Source organism: Dipodomys spectabilis, unplaced genomic scaffold, assembly GCF_019054845.1.
Source record: "Dipodomys spectabilis isolate Male_0828 unplaced genomic scaffold, ASM1905484v1 ptg000043l, whole genome shotgun sequence".
Lineage (NCBI taxonomy): Eukaryota > Metazoa > Chordata > Mammalia > Rodentia > Heteromyidae > Dipodomys > Dipodomys spectabilis.
The window spans coordinates 22,969,755-22,988,235 of NW_024870720.1; the positions used below are offsets into that span (position 1 = coordinate 22,969,755).

At 34.1% G+C, this 18,481-nt stretch overlaps 1 pseudogene; it reads left to right on the plus strand.

Moving 5' to 3' along the window:
* The first annotated feature begins 17,890 nt into the window (after nucleotides 1-17,890).
* The window catches only part of LOC122106839, a 60,369-nt pseudogene continuing 59,778 nt past the window's right edge, over nucleotides 17,891-18,481 (plus strand).

The window sequence follows — 18,481 nt, forward strand, 5'->3', positions numbered from 1 at the left end:
AAAAGAAATCGAAAGTTGATTCCCAGTACCAAATACCTGAAAGAGACTGAAAAAAAAGAAAACTGTTATTGGATATGTACAATCCTCTCTAAACATTTTTAGGTATGTAGGTATGTAGAAACATACATGTATGCATTTCATCCATGTTTTCATATTTGATGTATGTTCATATTTGTATACATCTCCATTTGTGCAGCTCACATACACACATACATAAGCATGAATAACAAATGCAATATATACTAATGTATTTACTTTTACAATATTCTGAATCATTTCTGGTTTTCAGGGCTATTAATTTACATGGAATAGTGTAATGCCTGTTATAATTATTTTCCTACAATTAAAAAAATTCAGCACTTTATTGGAACAAACATTTGAGTGACCTACTTCATTAGGAAGCTCCAGGCATTGCAGTGGGGATTTAGATACTGGGAATTATGCTAGTGAGTATTAATGAAAGAGTGTGAACCTCACTAGAATCAGAATGGAAAAGACACATCACATTTGTTAGGAAATGGAAAGACTTGGAAAAAATTATATTAAGTGAAGTAAGGCAGGCCTAAAGAAACATAGATCCCATGGTTTCCCTTATATGCAATAACTAGTATATGTCTGAGACAAGCAGAAATGGTCAAATAAGTTGAGGTTAAGCGAAATGAGCCCCAAGAGAAGTATTCAAATGTTTTTTTTTCTTTCTTGATATTGTGTCTAACATATTTATAAGATATTTCTTTGTTGCTTTATATGTCCCTCCCCCATGGTATAACCCCTGTTTTCACTGTATTTGATGTTGGTTGGTATAACTTGTGGAGGGGAAGGGCAAAAACAAATTGTTTAAATAGGGATACAGGTGGACCCATTGCAACAATGAGATGTACAAATGAACTATACATCTTTGGTGTGGCATGTGAGAGAGGTGGGTGTTTGAGGGGGCGAGGAGATGGGAAGGGATGGGAAGTGGAAACAAAGGAGGAGGCAACAATGCTTGATAAGAAATGCACTCATTATCATGTACTTGGGTATTTTCACAATAAAAATAAATCAATTAAAAAGAAAAGAAAAGAACTACTTATAGCGCTGCTGTTTCTCAGTGGGAGCCACTGATCAAAGAAGATGTTGAAAGCTGTTTATTCCATCTTGCATTGCTTTATTTGGTAATGTCTTCAACGTATCATTGTGTTGCAATGAAAGTCTTGATTATGTAATGTAAATTTTGTAAATGTACAAAATGATACAACTTTTTTATCTACACACCTATATTCACATATGCACATTTATATTTACATATATACATATGTATATATATACATATATAGATTTTTCTAATTGAAAGAATTTGAGAAATACACAAATTTGTATCAAAAATATAAAAAAAAAATCACCATTTCTACTGACAGATATCTTTGTTTACGTTTTGACATGTTTTCTTCTTGTGCTGTTGAAATCTATACCTCTTAGAACTATTTAAACAAAATTATAATCATTTGTGTTATGTCATTTGTAGTCCTTTAAATAGCTTTTGGCTTGTGTTGTAGGTTTGCTGTTACAAATGATGAGGTATAAGGCTATTTGAACTTGCCATAGTACCAGCCATATAAACTTCAGACCCAGGTTTATATCCTGCTTACTCTACTTGGTAGTTTATTCCTTTTCCTTGGTGTATTCATTCTGGTAACTTTAGTAAATAGGAATTACACTAAATATGCCTTACCTATTTATTATTTTTGGGCATATGTAATAAACAAACAAATAAATAAAATTGGCATTTTCAAAAACAAAAAAGTTTTTGGATTCTCATCTTAATAGACAGACTGAAGTCTTCAGTCAGTTCTATGCTATTGATATGAAAAGTTATGATAATAATATAATCCATATACCAATACTCAAAGACTCCAAGGATCTATGGATTCTAACAGGATAATGTTTTCCTAAAGTGTTACATTTTGGAAAGGGATAAAAATTTTCAAGTATATAATCAAGTATAAAATAAAAAGAAATAATTTTGTACAATTAATGACTTGTTAAATATTTCCCTTCAAGTTTATTCAATAAATATATACATATATATGATCATATTTCTTGGAACATATAGCAATTCAGATCTCTGCCAAAGCCTTTATGTTTATCACAAATTGATAGATTAAATACAATTTTGAATTATAAAACACAGTAGGATACCACGAAGTTTTCTAAAAAGGAAGAGAAACATACCTCTATTGTAGAATAATTCAAGAATGCCAACTGTATATATGTGTCATTTAAATTTCCTAAAGAACAGCTCATCCACAGAAAGGAAACACTTTCTTTAAAATGTACAAAAACTATAATTCTTATTTCTGGAAAGTATATTTTGCATGGTGGGAATAGAGAACTATATGTTTCATGTCTTAGTACAATTTAATTGTGTCCATGTGTGCAGGAATAAAGACATAATACTCTCAGAATGTAAACATTAAGTATCATGATATGTAAAATGATAGAAACAAAAGAAAACCAAAATTATAGTAATTGTGCACACACCACTATTGCTCTGTTTTTATATGTATGTGTGTTAAGGATTACTACTAGTCTATGAAAGTAATTGTTTCATAACAGGAGAAGGGAGCAATGAATAGACTTGAGGACCATAGCTATCTATGATGACAAAGGAATGTGAATTACAATCTGTAATTTTTAATTCATTTTGTGATTAGAGAATGTATTATTTCTAAGATGCAATCAATTCCCTCTCTAGTTCAGTATGCTTTATTATGTTTCAGGTATTTGTATTGCTTTCACAGGTGATATTTTTTTATTTATGTCGGTCATGGGACTTGAACTCTGGCCTGGGCGCTGTCCCTCAGCTCTTCATCTAAAGGCTAGCGCTCTACCACTTGAACCACAGCACCACTTCCCGTTTCCTGAGCGGTTTATGGGAGGTAAAAGTCTCACGGACTTTGCTGCCCAGACTGGCTTTGAACCAGGATTCTCAGATCTCAGCCCCTTGAGTAGCTAGGATGATAGGCGTGAGCCATCAGCACCAGGCTTCATGGGTGATTTTTTTAAAAAACCACACAAGCACATTATTAGGTAGTGCTAAATAGATACTGTTTTAAATAAAATTTGGTAAGTATGTTAAATCAAATACTCTAAAGGAATAAGAGAGTCTAAGATTATTAAACGTAGTACCATATACATTCTAGGACTTGACATATGAAGGAGTATAGTATAAGAGTCACAGTACAGTATAGTAATCATAGTATAATTAGCTATAGACAGGACACTTACATTTGTAATGATTTATTCATTTATAAAGTATAATTATAACTCCTATCCTATTAGCTGCAAATAAGATGATATTAAAAATGTAATACACTTTCCAAGGGCATAGAGATGATTAACAATGCAAACCAATTTGTGTCAGAAAGAGTAGTTTTGAAATGACACTACTTGCTGATTAGTATATTGTGCTACAGGATTTTCATATGTCCTCCCTACAATGAATTAATATTTTTACAAACTAAATATGTCATATTCATCTCATTTTCAGCAACCTCCAATTACTTCTTCATATACTAGAAGGAGATCACATTTTCACCATAACTTTTTGCAACCCAGCCCTGCCTAACATATGAGAAGATCCCTATTAGATTCTCCTCATGGCCCTCCTGGATTGTGACATGAAAGACTACTGCCACAGCAATTTCTTTCTTCATGTTCTTCCTATATTCATTTCCTGTAATACTTTTCCTTGAATAGTTAATTATTTTTTACTTTCACATGATTTACCTCTATTTACATGATGACTACCCAACAAACATGACCATGTCTTTAGCACTTCACCATGATCAATTTCACATATTTAGGTACTTAATTGCCTAAATAATTTACCAGTATATAAGATCCATTTGCACACAGACTTGTTTTTACTAATTTATCCCCAGAGACACAGAGAGACAAATAATAGGCTCACAAAACACAATTACTAATGAATATTTGGATGAATAATTAATATTCAATATGCAAACTACAATTACCATGTTTTCATTGAATGTTACATAGGTATATTTTCCTTATGTTTACTTAATTTTTAATCTCATACAAAAAACCTAAAATTATTTATATTAGTGAACAACTTAGTGGTTGGTTAATGTAATATTTGATACATGCATATACTGAATAGTTTAAGTCAGGTGAAAGATAAAGAAGTGAGGATATGGGTTTCTTTTTTACATAGTTTTTGATATTTAACTTATAAATGTAAAAGTAGTATCACATTTTAATAGTCTATAATAAGTCACTGTAAATACTGATATTCATTAATGATCGTTAATGAATTAGAAACTTGTAAAGCTATATGTATTCTACACAATTTCCTGACAGTGCAGTTTATTAGATACATATCTTTTTTATAGATAATTTCTTAAATAATTGGTACAATTTTCTTGAAGTCATTCTATGTTTCTCCGTGATTACTATTTTTTTTGCCAACAGCACATTGAAACCTGATGCTGTATGTGTGCTTTCCTAACTAATATAGCCATTCATGCTCATACTCACACTACAGCACTGCCTAATGTATCCATCTGTTGTGCGTTGTTAAGATAGAAGACAGGCTAAAGCAGTTCACTAGGCCCATGAAGAACTTCCCTCATTTTCATTTAACAGCTTTGTGTAGGCGTCTCAGTGCTGGCATCTGGACAAGATGTCTTCAAACAAGCTCAGTGCTGTTTTGTGTGCTTAGAACAAATAAATTTGGACCTGGTGGTTTCTTTTTGTCCATTTGTTTTTAGTTTCTAGGTTAGTTTTGAACTTTATGTATTTGCCTATAACTGTCACTGCCCATAACATAATGAGGGCATGGTATCTTAAGTTGCAAAATAGTTGTTTTATTTGGGAAAGTAGTTCAAACTAATAAAATTATAAAATATTGATAATTTAATACATGAATATTTGATTAAAGTGAGTGAAATGTCCAACCATATATCTAAATTTTTCTATTTAATTTTTAGGTTCTTTAAAAAAATTATTTTTTGGCCAGTTGTGGAGCCTAAACTCAACCTAGGCACTGTCCCTCAGCTGTTCAGCTCAAAGGCTAGTGCTCTACTACTACTTGAGCCACAGCACCACTTCCAGCTTTTTTCATTTGTGTATTGCTGAGGAATGGAATCCAGGGCCTCATGCATGCAAGGCAAACACTCTATCACTTAGCCACCTTCCCAACCCTGTATAAAATTGTTAAAAGTATTCCAAGAACTATAAGCTGAATACTAACAGTATGGTCTCCATTGAATTCATGAGGATAATCCTTTCATTTCATAGATTAAGCAAGTAGGTACAAACTAGTTGATTTGACAACTTAATAAGTAATTTAGTTCTCATTTTATGCAATATTACATTGCCTGTAATTGTTACGTGCTTGAGGACATAAAAGAGTAATACTACCAACACCTGCTACTTACAACGTAAGAGATATATTATATTTAACTATAATAATTTTCATAAAACTAATGTTATATATATCTTGTAAGAAGACCAAAAGATGCTCTCAACAGATCACAGGGCTCTCATCATCTACATTCCTCTTCAGACATTTTTCTTTACACTCAATCTTACTCTCTGCATCCATAACAATAGAAACAGAGTAATCGAACTAAGGATGAGATGACAGACATGTATTTATATGTATGTATATATATGTATTTATGTGTGTATATGTGTATATACATATGTGTTTATATATGTATATGTGTGTATATATACATATACAAAAGTCTGTATACACACATATACAGTCCCTATTTTGAATGAGTCCTTCAGTTTTTCACTTGTTACTTTGTTTCTAGTATTTCTTAAAGAATTGGAAAGCTTCTTTGGGCCTGGCTTACTTCACTAAATATAATTTTTTCCAAGTTTTTCCATTTCCTAACACATAGGGCAATGTCATTCTTTCTAATGGAGGCCTAGAATTCCATTGTGTATATATACCACATTTTCTTGGTCCATTCATCTACTGAGGGGCATCTGGGTTGGTTCCATATCTTAGCTATGGCAAATAATGCTGCAATAAACATAGTTGTGCTGGTAGCTTTAGTATGGTCTTGTTTGTGATCATTTGGGCAAATGCTCAAAAGTGGGATTGCTGGGTCATAGGGGAGCTCTATGTGAAGTCTTTTGAGGAACCTCCATACTGCTTTCCAAAGTGTTGAACAAGTTTACATTCCCACCAACAATGAAGTAAGGTTCCCTTCTGTCCACATTCCCTCCAGCATCTGTTGTTGTTAGAGTTCTTGATTTTTGCCATTCTAACTGGAGTGAGATGGTATTTCAATGTTGTTTTGATTTGCATTTCTTTTATGGCTAGGGATGTTGAACTTCATGTGTCTATTGGCCATCCTTCTTTCTTCTTCAGAGAAGTTTCTCTTTAAGTCTTTAGCGCACTTATTTATTGGGCAATTGTTTCTTTGAGGATTTGTTGTTGGGGGATTTAATTTTTTGAGTTCTAAGTATATTTTAGATATGAGACCCTTGTGTATTGTATGGCTAGTGAAGATCTTCTCCGAATCCGTGGGCTTTCTGTTGATCTTGCTAGCTATGTCCTTTGCCATGCAGAAGCTCTGCAACTTCATGCAATCCCATTTGTCCAACCTTTCTTTGATTTGTTGTGTTTCCGGGTCTCTATTCAGAAAATTTCGGCCTGAGTCAAGGAGACCTAGGGTTTCTCCTAGGTCCCATGGTTTCCTTTATTTGCAATATCTAGTATATGTATGAGTCAAGCAGAAAAGGTCAGATAATGTGATGTTAGGAAAATGAACCCTTAGATATGTATTTTAATGTTTTTTTCTTTCATGCATTTGTTTCTAACACATTTATAAGATTATCTCTTTGTTGCTTTGTATGTCTCTCCCCCACAGTATAACCCCTGCTTTCACTATATTTGATGTCAGTATAACTTGTGGAGAAGATGGGGAAAAACAAGTCGTTTAAGGATACAGGTGGACCTGTTGCAACAATGAGAAGTACAAGTTGTCATGTCGAAAACGAGCTTTACAATGCTGGGGGGGGGGAGGATTCGGTGGGGGGGTAAGGGTGGAGGCTGGAAAGGGATGTGAAAGGTAAACAAAGGAGAAGGCTGCAATGCTTGATAAGAAATGTACGCATTGTCCTGCCCATGTAATGTAAGCCCTCTGTACAGTGTGTTCACAAAAAAATAAAATAAAATAAAATATAAAAAAAAAATTGGAAAGCTGCCAATCCAAATGATCAATTGCTCATTTGTCAGGTTAAATATATTATGTTATTGATGCTGCAATGGCTAGTAAGCAAGGAAAAGGCTAAAAAGCCCACCATTCACCATCTCTCACGGATCAGTGTTTCATTTCCATTGTTACAATGATTGACAATTCAAATAAATTTAGGATACAACTTCAATCCAAAGGACTTCAAGGTTAGGAAAAATCCCCTGTACTTATCTAGAAAAGGAAAATAAACCAACAATTGAAGCAAACTTGGTAATACATTAAGAAACAAAAAGGACGGTGATCAGCAGGAGAGCATATGGCCTACTGAGACAGCAGTCACAAATAATTCTTAACTGATGGTTACTAGAAAAACAAATGATGTTACAGAGTTGCCAGATTTTCTAATATTTTATGAAAAAGCAAGAACTTGATCATAATCCAAATACTAAAGTGGATATTTATAATTTTCATAGATTAGTCACAAATTAAAATATTGTCAAATATAGGAGAAAAGTTGACAGGAATGTGAAGTGCAATTTCCCTCTTGTGGTCATCATTTGAAACTGATGAGACAGAGAATATCTGCTTGTGTCTGGAGTCTCCTAAAGTATTTTTTTTAACTTGGATAATTAACTGTAACTATCTATCAGATCCCAAAACTAATGTGCTGGTCTACCTTGTGAAGAAACTAAGAGTTTTAGAATGGTATCTGTAAGTTTAATGTTGAATATGCATGTGGCATATGAATCATTGAAATAAACCTAGTAGATTTGTATATTAGTATGCAAAAAATTTTAAGACAATTCAAGAAAAGACAACAGTTATTATTTTGATCTCTATCATAAGAAAGAGATGTAGGATTTGTGGGAAGAAGGAGAGTGAGTGACAGAGAAAGAGATTTACTCAAAAAATAGAAAGGGAAGTTTGGAATTAAAACTAAATGATCACAATCATCAGTCTAGACATTGCCATAAATATTTGCTAACTACAAAGAAATTGGCATGAAATAATCTGTCTTTGCAAAAAGTTAAGCAAACTGGGAGGAATATCAATACCAAATTTCAAACTCTAATACAAATTCATAGTAATCAAAACAGCTTGGTACTGACACAAAAACAGACCTCAGGACCAATGGACTAGAATTGAAAACCCAGAAATGAACCTAAAGACCGATAGCCATCTAATCTTCTATAAGGGAGCTAAAGAAATAGAATGGAAGAAAGATAGCCTCTTCAGTAAATGGTGCTGACAAAATTGGTTAACTACTTGTAGAAAACTAAAGCTAGTTCCTTCTATATCACCCTGCAACAGAGTCAACTCCAAATGGATCAAAGACTTCGGAGTCAAAGCAGACACTGATAACATTGAAGGATGGAATAGGAGAAACCTTACGTAATCTTGACACAGGCCCAAATTTTCTTAATAGAGACCCAGAAACACAACAAATCAAAGAAAGGTTGGACAAATGGGATTGCATAAAATTGCAGAGCTTCTGCATAGCAAAGGACATAGCTAGCTAGATCACTAGAAAACCCATGGGTTGGGAGAAGATCTTCACTAGCCATACAATAGACAAGGGTCTCATATCTAAAATATTACCTGGAACTCAAAATATTAAATCCCCCAACAACAAATCTTCAAAGAAACAACTGCCCAATAAATAAGTGGGCTAAAGACTTAAAGAGAAACTTCTCTGAAGAAGAAAGAAGGATGGCCAATAGACACATGAAGAAATGCTCAACCTCCCTAACCATAAAAGAAATGCAAATCAAAAGAACATTGAGATATCACCTCACCCCAGTTAGAATGGCTATAATCAAGAACTCTAATAACAACAGATGATGGAGAGGATGTGGACAGAATGGAACCCTACTGCATTGTTGGTGGGAGTGTATACGTATTCAACCACTTTGGAAAGCAGTATGGAGGTTCCTCAAATGACTCCACATAGAGCTCCCCTATGACCCAGCAATCCCACTTTTGGGCATTTGCCCAAATGATCATAAACAAGACCATACTAAAGCTACCAGTAAAACTATATTTATTACAGCATTATTTACCATAGCTAAGATATGGAACCAACCACCCAGATGTCCCTCAGTAGATGAATGGATCAAGAAAATGTGTTATATATACACAATGGAATTCTATGCCTCCATCAGAAAGAATGACATTGCCCCATTTATTAGGAAATGAAAGACTTGGAAAAAAATATATTAAGTGAAGTAAGCCAGGCCCAAAGAAACATAGCTCCCATGGTTTCCCTTATTTGCAATAACTAGATTATGTCTGAGTCAAGCAGAAAAGGTCAGTTGATGTTAGGGAAATGAACCCTACGATAAGTATTCAAATTTTTTTTCTTTTATGCGATTGTTTCTAACATATTTACAAGATGAGTTCTTTGTTGCTTTGTATGTCCCTCCCCGACGGTATAACCCCTGTTTTTACTGTATTTGATGTTGGTAACAAGTCATTTAAATTGGGATACAGATGGACCCATTGCAACAATGAAATGTACAAGTTGTTATGTCAAAAAACGAACTTTACAACTTTGGTCGGGGAAGGGGTGGGATCGGGTAGTGGGGGCAGGGAGAGGGTATGGGAAAGGATGGGAAGGGGAAACAAAGGAGGAGGCAACAATGCTTGATAAGAAACGTGCTCATTATTTTGCCCATGTAATTGTAACCCCTCTGTATGGTATTTTCACACACACACACAAAGTTGAACAAACTGAAAAGCATACATGTGAAACTGAAGGACCAAGAGAGAATGTATCCAAAGTCATGACTCCAATCTGTTTACTTGCAGGCTTAGTGATGATGAATTTCTCAAGGCTGAATTTGTTATACATAAGAATGAGAAACTTCTAGGGATCTCAAAGTTAAGGAGTCTCTAACCATCCTTTTATCCACATGCTTCCCAAAATGTTCTAAGTTCAAAAGTCTAAGGACGTTTCCATATATCTAACAAAAAATGATAATTATTATAGAATATAACCAGGTCACTCTGTATATATCTTATAACTTTTTTCCTACAGGAAACAGGAAACAGGAATAATCCAGGTGTCATAGTAGTTGCAAAATGCAGACATGAAAAATTTAAATTAATAAGAAAATCCAGAATACAAATATAGTGAGTTTATCATAGAAAAAAACATCAGAGGCAATTTAATAGAGAAAGGCTGGTCTTTTCAACTAGTCTTGCTGGGTATTTAGACATTTATAAATAAAACAAGTAAGCAAAAACATGAGCTACATAAAATCTTAGACCTATTATTAAAATTAATTCAACAGGGATCATAAATTTAAATGTCAAATATAAATTATAACATTTCTAGAAAAATGGCTTAGGAGAAAACCTGTTTGAACTTGGATTTGATCAGAAGCATGGTCAATGAAAGTAAAAATAGGTAAGTTGTACTTCATTCATAACAAATTAACTTCTGTTCTGTGCAAATAAGTCTCTCTCAAGATAAAATAAAATCTATAGACTGGAGGAAAATACTTACAAAATATGTCTCATTAGAAATTGTTATCCAATAAATACTAAATCAATAATAAAGTAAATGACTAAATTAAAATGGGTAAATTATCTTGCCCAGTACAAAATAAGTTATTTGTTCATATATTATGTACATATTAACATGTTCATGTATCACTTGCATATATAATCTACAAATATATGTAATATATAACTGATATAAATGTATAATGTAATGTATTTATGAAATAACATAAAATATGAACATATAAAATAATGTACTTGTCCTTAGATATATGCAAAGGGAAATAAAAGATACCTACAAACCTATTGGAATTTCTAAAAATACCTGACAGCACTGTTTGCTGGTGAGAATTCAGAACAACTGGTAAAGTATCAAAGCAACATGGGAAGGCAGTTTGAAAGTTTCTCCTTGAGCTAAATATAATATTACCATTTGATCTAGTGAGTATGAATTAGGGGCATCACTGTGAACTCATTTTAGATTAATGATTGATATACATGCTTACATTTGAAAATATAAAATGATAGGTGTTGCTTCCATTTTCAGGTATCCAGGTCTACATTCATAAACAATTACAATGAGATGTTCAATGGGAGAAAAAGAATGGGTCACAATTATCCTCATATTTTTTTAAACAGCAGATTGGCACTTATTTCATTAAAGTAAATTTTATTACCTGTAAGTAATTGTACAAAGGAGTTGCCATTCAACAAGCCAGTTTATCAATAGAATGCATCTTGATTGCTGTCATCCCTTTCATCCTTTGCAACACTACCCCTTCCCTCAAATTCTTAATTTTGTAGGATATGAACTGAAGTTTCTTCAGTTTACTTTAGTGTTTTTATAAAGGTGATATTTAGAAGGATTACAATTGTGTGCGTCAGGAAATGGGTGCATTTCCTTCTGTACGGTGTCTTCTACTTCCTCATTCTCTCCAAGTCCCTCCCTTCTTCCCCAGTCAGGAGTTGTATAGTTTACTTTCACCAGTGTTCTGTAAACTCCACTGGTGCACTTTTTCACCCTTTTCCCTCAAGTAATGTGCCCTCCCCCCACTCTCCCAAAGATATACATGTGAATGTGTCATACATAATGTAAAGCAGCCAGGATCATCAAGAACTGAAAAGTAAAACAGAAAGTTTTTTTTCTTTGCACACCATGCAGCTGGTTTCAGTACGTACATTCTTTTATATAACTGCATGCACTGAATTATATGACTGCATTCTACCCTCTCATTTCTTGCTTCATCTATTTATCCCCCTTGATCCAATTGCCTACCTTTTGAATATCAATTTTGTGTTGTTTATTTAGTTGGACTGAAGATAATTCTTTCTAAGGAATTGCAGTACACTATTTTAATTCACCCCTGTAAATGCCATATTTTAGTTACTACATTTGTAGACACTTTCATAAACATTGGACATTTACAAATTATTTCTAGCTTCCAGATTTTGCCAAGAAGAGCAGAAGAATGATGACATTCAGAAAAATAGACTGCAGAAGAACAGATTTTAGGGGAAAATTAGACTTGCTCTGAAATTTTAAAGTGCAGAAGCATAGAAAAAATTAAGCAGAGACCAAAAAAAAACCCCTTTGTTTTGAAAAGTAGCTGTTTTAGAATATGTATGTAAATATATGTGGATGATCCAGAATTGGGGAATCATTGATGATTTTGATGAACCAGAAATACCTGTTAATTTCTTGCATAGATCTTAGACATTAATACAGAGTTCACAATACAGTACTTGGTTTTAAGCAAGAACACATGCTATTTATACTATCTAAAAGGCAGATAAATAAGCACACATGGAGGTAGTGTAATTACAATGGTGATTAGAACACGAGGTAGATTATTATTGTTGATTTGTAGTCAGTAGGAGCAATGTGACTATGCATATGTAACAGAGGCTTATAGAGACCAAAGAATGTCTATAAGTGTTTTTAGAAAATTAGAGAAATAAGTAGAATAAGATTAAAAGACTAAGAACCCATCCTATTTTTGTGGACATGAGTTTAGGGCTAAAAGTAAATATGTTTGTGAATTTTCCACATGCAGGGCAGTCGATATCAGTGCAAATCCTGAAACATACTTGACGGTGTTTGACATTCAAGAAGTAGCTTTGAGGAAATAGGAACAGTGTTTAAAATTTTTCATGTAGTGATTATCTTGACATGTATGAGTAAAAAATGAAAACAGAATGTGGGAATATTAAGGAATAGAAAAATAATATGGAAGGATTTTTGTTCAATTGAATACGTGTAAAAGAGAAGTGTGTATATGCAACCCATATTTCTTTCAGTCTGGCTTACTTTGCTTAATATATTTTTTTCCAAATCTTTCCATTTCCTTATGAATGGCACAATATCATTCTTTCTTACGAAATTCCATTGTGTATATATACCACATATTCTTTTCTTTAATTGAAAAGATAATGAGCTGGGGATTATGGTTACATAGGCAAGAAAATAAGAACATTTGTTTCAATCATCATTATTCAACCCTTCTTTTCTCCCACTTTCCCCTTCGTAAGCCTCCTCAGTTGTAATGTTCATATCCCACATAGTGGCAAGTAAGTATCAGTGTTGCTGTGGTTCATCCATTGTTCTACTGTTTCTGTGATTCCCTTTCCCTTTCCCATATTGCATTGTCTATTATGCAAAACACAAGGTACAAAAAGCTAAGAGAAATGAAGAAAAAAGCAACAACAATAGAGAAAGAAAGAATAAACTCTATACAGGGTCTAATGAGAGAGTCTTGTTTCCATAAATTGTAGTTCCTGTTAATATGGTTCATTATATATAGTCGTTTGCACTAAGCATTTGGGATCTTGAGATCCCCTGTTAAGAGTATCTTCTACATATTCTGGATCTTACAAATGAGGGAGAACATGCGACCTGCTTTTCTCTGGGTCTGACTTACTTCACTTAGTATAATTGTTTCCAAGTCTTTATTTCCTTATGAATGGAACAATGTCATTATTTCTGAGGGAAACATAGAATTCCACTGTGTATATATACCACATTTTTTTGATCCATTCACCTACTGAGGGGCATTTGGGTTGGTTCCATATCTTGGCTATGGTATTCCACATTTTCTTGATCTATTCATCAACTGAGGGGCATCTGGGTGGATTCTATATCTTGGTTATAGTAAACAATGCTGCAATGAACATGGTTGTACTGGTAGCATCAATGTGGTCTGGTTTTTGATCAATTGGATAAATGCCAGGATTGGCATTGCAGGGTCATAAGGAAGCTCTATGTTTATTCTTTTAAGGAACTTCCATACTGCTTTCCAGAGCAATTGAACAAGTTTTCATTCCCACTATCAGAGTAGTAGTGTTCTCTTTTGGCTACCTCTCCCCCAACATTTGTTATTGTTATGTTTTTGATAATGGCCATGCTAACTGGGATGTGGTAGAATCTCAATGTTATTTTGATTTGCATTTTTTATGGCCAAATATATTGAACATCTCTTTGTGTATCTATTGGCCACTCTTACTTATTCTTCTGAGAAGTCTCTACAAGTAAACACAAAAGAGAAGTAAATTACACTTGGACAGCACTCTAAACATTCACACAATGAGTCCAAAGGAGTATATTCATAGGAGAGGATCACAAGGACACAATAGCTACATGCATAGGATCATATAAAATGATGCTTATCTAAATAAACTCCAAGAAATGGAAACAGAGGTTATTTTTAGTTATTGTTATTGTTTTGTTTTACTTTTTTGATATTTTGTTTTCTGTTTTTCCCCTTTCGTTTCTGTTTTTTTCTGTACATTTGATCTTATATGTAAGTTTATCTGATTTGAGGAAAGTAAGGAGAAGCATAGCAATGGAAGGAAAAAGGTTTAATTAATTCATCAGTGATACTCACTAGACACTATGTTGAAAATAAACTACATAACTTGTCAGGGAAGAGGGTCTGTAGGTGACAAACTTGACAAAAATGAGAAAAGAGGTGACAATGTTCAAAAATAAATTCCCCGACTTATATAACGACAACCCTCTGTACATCACCTTTACAATAAAAATAAAAATTTAAGAAAAAGAAAAAATATTGCAAAGATGTACTTAAAAATGGAATTAAGTACTTAAGAATAGATTCCTGGACATTATTTTACAAGTAGAATTGTTTTTAAAAATGTGAGGATTCAAATTACAAGAGGTACAGATTATAGGGTAGTTGAGAAGGTATGCAGTATATCTTAATTGAAGAAAATAGGTAAAAATGAAGAAGCCAGAAGATAACAAATGATTGTTTGATGCTGGAATTAGCAAGATATATGTTAAAGGTGTTGGGAATGTGGCTTAGTGGTAGAGTGCTTGCCTAGCATGCATGAAGCCCTGGGTTCCATTCCTCAGTACCATGTAAATAGTAAAAGCTGAAGCGGTGCTGTGGCTCAACTGGTAGACTGCTAGTCGTAAGCAAAAGAAGCTCAGGGGCAATGGTCAGGCCCTGAGTTCATGTCCTAGAACTGTTAAAAAAAAAACATGTATGACAAAGGTAGAGTTGGAAAATAAATTAGTGTTTCAGAACACAAATATTCATGGAATGAAAGTAGTAGAGACTGTATATAAGATACCATTTTAAAAAATGTCCCCTCAGAACAATAAGAGATCAAAACAAATGAACCAAGAATTTAACTTTGGTAGTGTGTATGAAAATACACAATGTCTATATAAATAAAGTGATAAAAGTCCAAGCATTTCCAAACCTTCCAGTTTATACAAACACACTGCGTGATGTTACAACCATATGGAGAAATGTGACCTGACATGCTGTGCTCATAGACATGAAAATTACTACAAATGCTTGTGACACAAATTTAACTCTAGCAAAAACATGTGACAATAAACAATTTGTCAGAGTCCCAGCAATTTCATTCCTTAAACAATTCCAAGTCACATTTCCCATACTTCCTTTGATATAAGTGCCACTAAGGAAATAAAAATTATAAAATCATGTACACCATTTTGAAGAGGATACTTGAAGTAAATTTCTCTTCTTATCATCTGCATTTTGCTTTCTACTCTCATAGATTGTTGTGGCTAACTGATGGTTCAACATTCTTAAATAGAAAATTAAAGAAATAAAGATTTATAAATTTAATCAATTTTGCTATAGTTTATTGCTATAATTGTACTAGTTTTTTTGTCTGTTGTGACTAATTTATAAACTAAAATTTATTTATGCTGAGTATGAGTGTAAATTTAAAGAATGAAGCATCCAAATAGTGTTGTACTATCTGAGGTTCAGGCATACATTGTGGATACAGAAAATTGCTGTAATGTAGTGATTATTATCAACTGGAACCCTCTGCCATAAGGAACCCTAATGCATGGAAACAATAAGGATGTAGAGAACTAGGCCAGGTACCAGAGTCTCACACTTATATTCGTGGCTACTCAGAATACTGAAATCAGAGCAGCATTATTCAAAGCCAGGTAGAGAAGATAAAGCTGACTGACTCCTTTATTCATAGTTTATTCATTGTGTTTTTGTTTCCTTTTATTTTCTTTCTTTTGTTCTTTCTTTTTCTGCATATATTTTATTGTAAAAATACTTTACAGAGGGGTTACATGAATAATGTAAAGAGTATATTTCTTATCATGCATCGTTTTTCCCCTACCATCACTTCCTTCTAGACCTCTCTGACTCCTCCCTACTAGATTAGGTTCCCCCCCCTCCCCCCCTAAAGTTCTTTGTCAACATAGTGTCTTATACATCTCATTGTTACAATGTGTCAACCTCTATCCTTATTTCAGCATTTTGCTATTTCACTTCCCCTCCCCAAATTAGAGAAATGTAAATATAAGATGCAGGGTACTGGAATCAAATACAGTGAAAACAGGGGTTATACCATGGAGAAAGACCATACAAAAGAAACAAAAAAAATCATATAGTACATTATAAATACAAAAAAACAGCAAGAAAGATAAAACCACTTGTGTCCCTATCTTGGGGTTCATTTCACTTAGCATCAACATAATTATATGGTCATATGTACATAGCTTTTGACCTGGATCAAGAAAATGGGATATATATGTATGTATAAATACACACACACACACACACACACACACACACACACACACACACACACACACACACAAACACAGATAAATGGAATTCTATACCTCCCTCAGAAAAAATGATACTGCCCCATTTGTTAGGAAATTGAAAGACTTGGAAAACGTTATATTAAGTGAAGCAAGCCAGGCCCAAAGAAACACAGGTCTCATGATTTCCCTTATTTGCAATAACTAGTATATGTTTAGGACAAGCAGAAAAGGTCTTTTTTGTTGTTGTTGTTAAAGATTCTTTCCATGTAGTGCATGCTGGTTTCTACCTCACATTCCTTCTACCCCCACTTCCAGAATGCGGGGATTACTGGCTATTTGTGTGTGTGTTTATTGTTATTATCAACTAGTTGTACACAAAGTGGTTTCAATTTTCTAAGTCAGGATATGAGTATAATGCTCCTTAATCAATATCACCCCTTCCTTTGTGCTCCCCCATTTTACATCTCCTGTCCTTACCCTCAAGTTACCAAGTTCATTTTTTTAATATAACGTACATTGAACATGCTTATCCTTCCTCTTTCCATTCCTGTACTCCTCCTTTTCCCACACTCTAAAATATATTCCAGTTTCTAATATTTGTTCTGATAAACAATATTTTAGTTGTTCAGAGGATTTCCACCTTGGATTTCTTCACTAAGTATTGGTGCTTTTAAGTCACAGAAATTCCTCCACCCTTCTCTAACCCAATGCCAGCAGGGGGAGCATGATATCTGAGCAGCCCAGGTCCAGCTTGAAGAAGACCCTTAACCACTCCCATAGATCAATTCTTGCATAAGCCTCTCGCTCCAGCTCTCAGTCCACACCCCATTTCCCATCCTGACCCTTTGGCAATTCCCAGGCCAGCCACCATGTAAGGAACTCTATGGTTTCCAGTAATAACTGCTCTTTTCCAATGTCACAAAACGTACCATATTCCAAGAAATAACCTCCATTGCCCCCCAAAATACTTATTAAAAGCTCTGTTTTCAGTTTTCTTTCATAATATCAGCTATCAAATAAAAGTGAAAAGTAGCTTTTTATCTACAACCTTGAAAAAATAGAAATACCAGGGAAATCATGGAACCTGGCCAGGATGCCACCTGGGGGCGGCAAATGTTCAACATTTTACATCTTAGCTGTAAGGGAAGTTCCACATGGAGTGTCTGGAGATGTTTTGATAAAGGAGCACCTCACCTGTCTCTTTCAGTTCAGGTATCTGGTGGATATGAGGCACTCATCCAATGTGAGAAAAATCACAGTCCCAGAAACTGGGACAAATAAAGTATAACAAAGGAATAATTAACAAGGTCACTGAAAAAAACCTCATTCTTTTCATGCTAAAGTGGTAGATTCCAAGCTGGGACTGGAGGAGAAATGAGAAGGTCTAGAATAGCAATGGACGTGATTGATGACTCTTCATCTTGTTTGTTCATGGAGGAGTCTGCAGCTGAGACAGAGAACAGCAAATACTTTCACCCCTGAAAATGTTGTCTAAGCAGCCGTATCTACTCATCACTTCAGGATTCCATCTTCAGTGGATAGCTTCATCTGTCAGTCTCTGGAAAACTGAGCCCTGTGGCTTGTGACAGGAGGTTTTGGGTACTTTGTACCAGCAGCTTACCAGTGTAAGCATTTAGAGCAATGGAGATACCTTTATGGTGGCACTAAATATAGAGGATGGAAA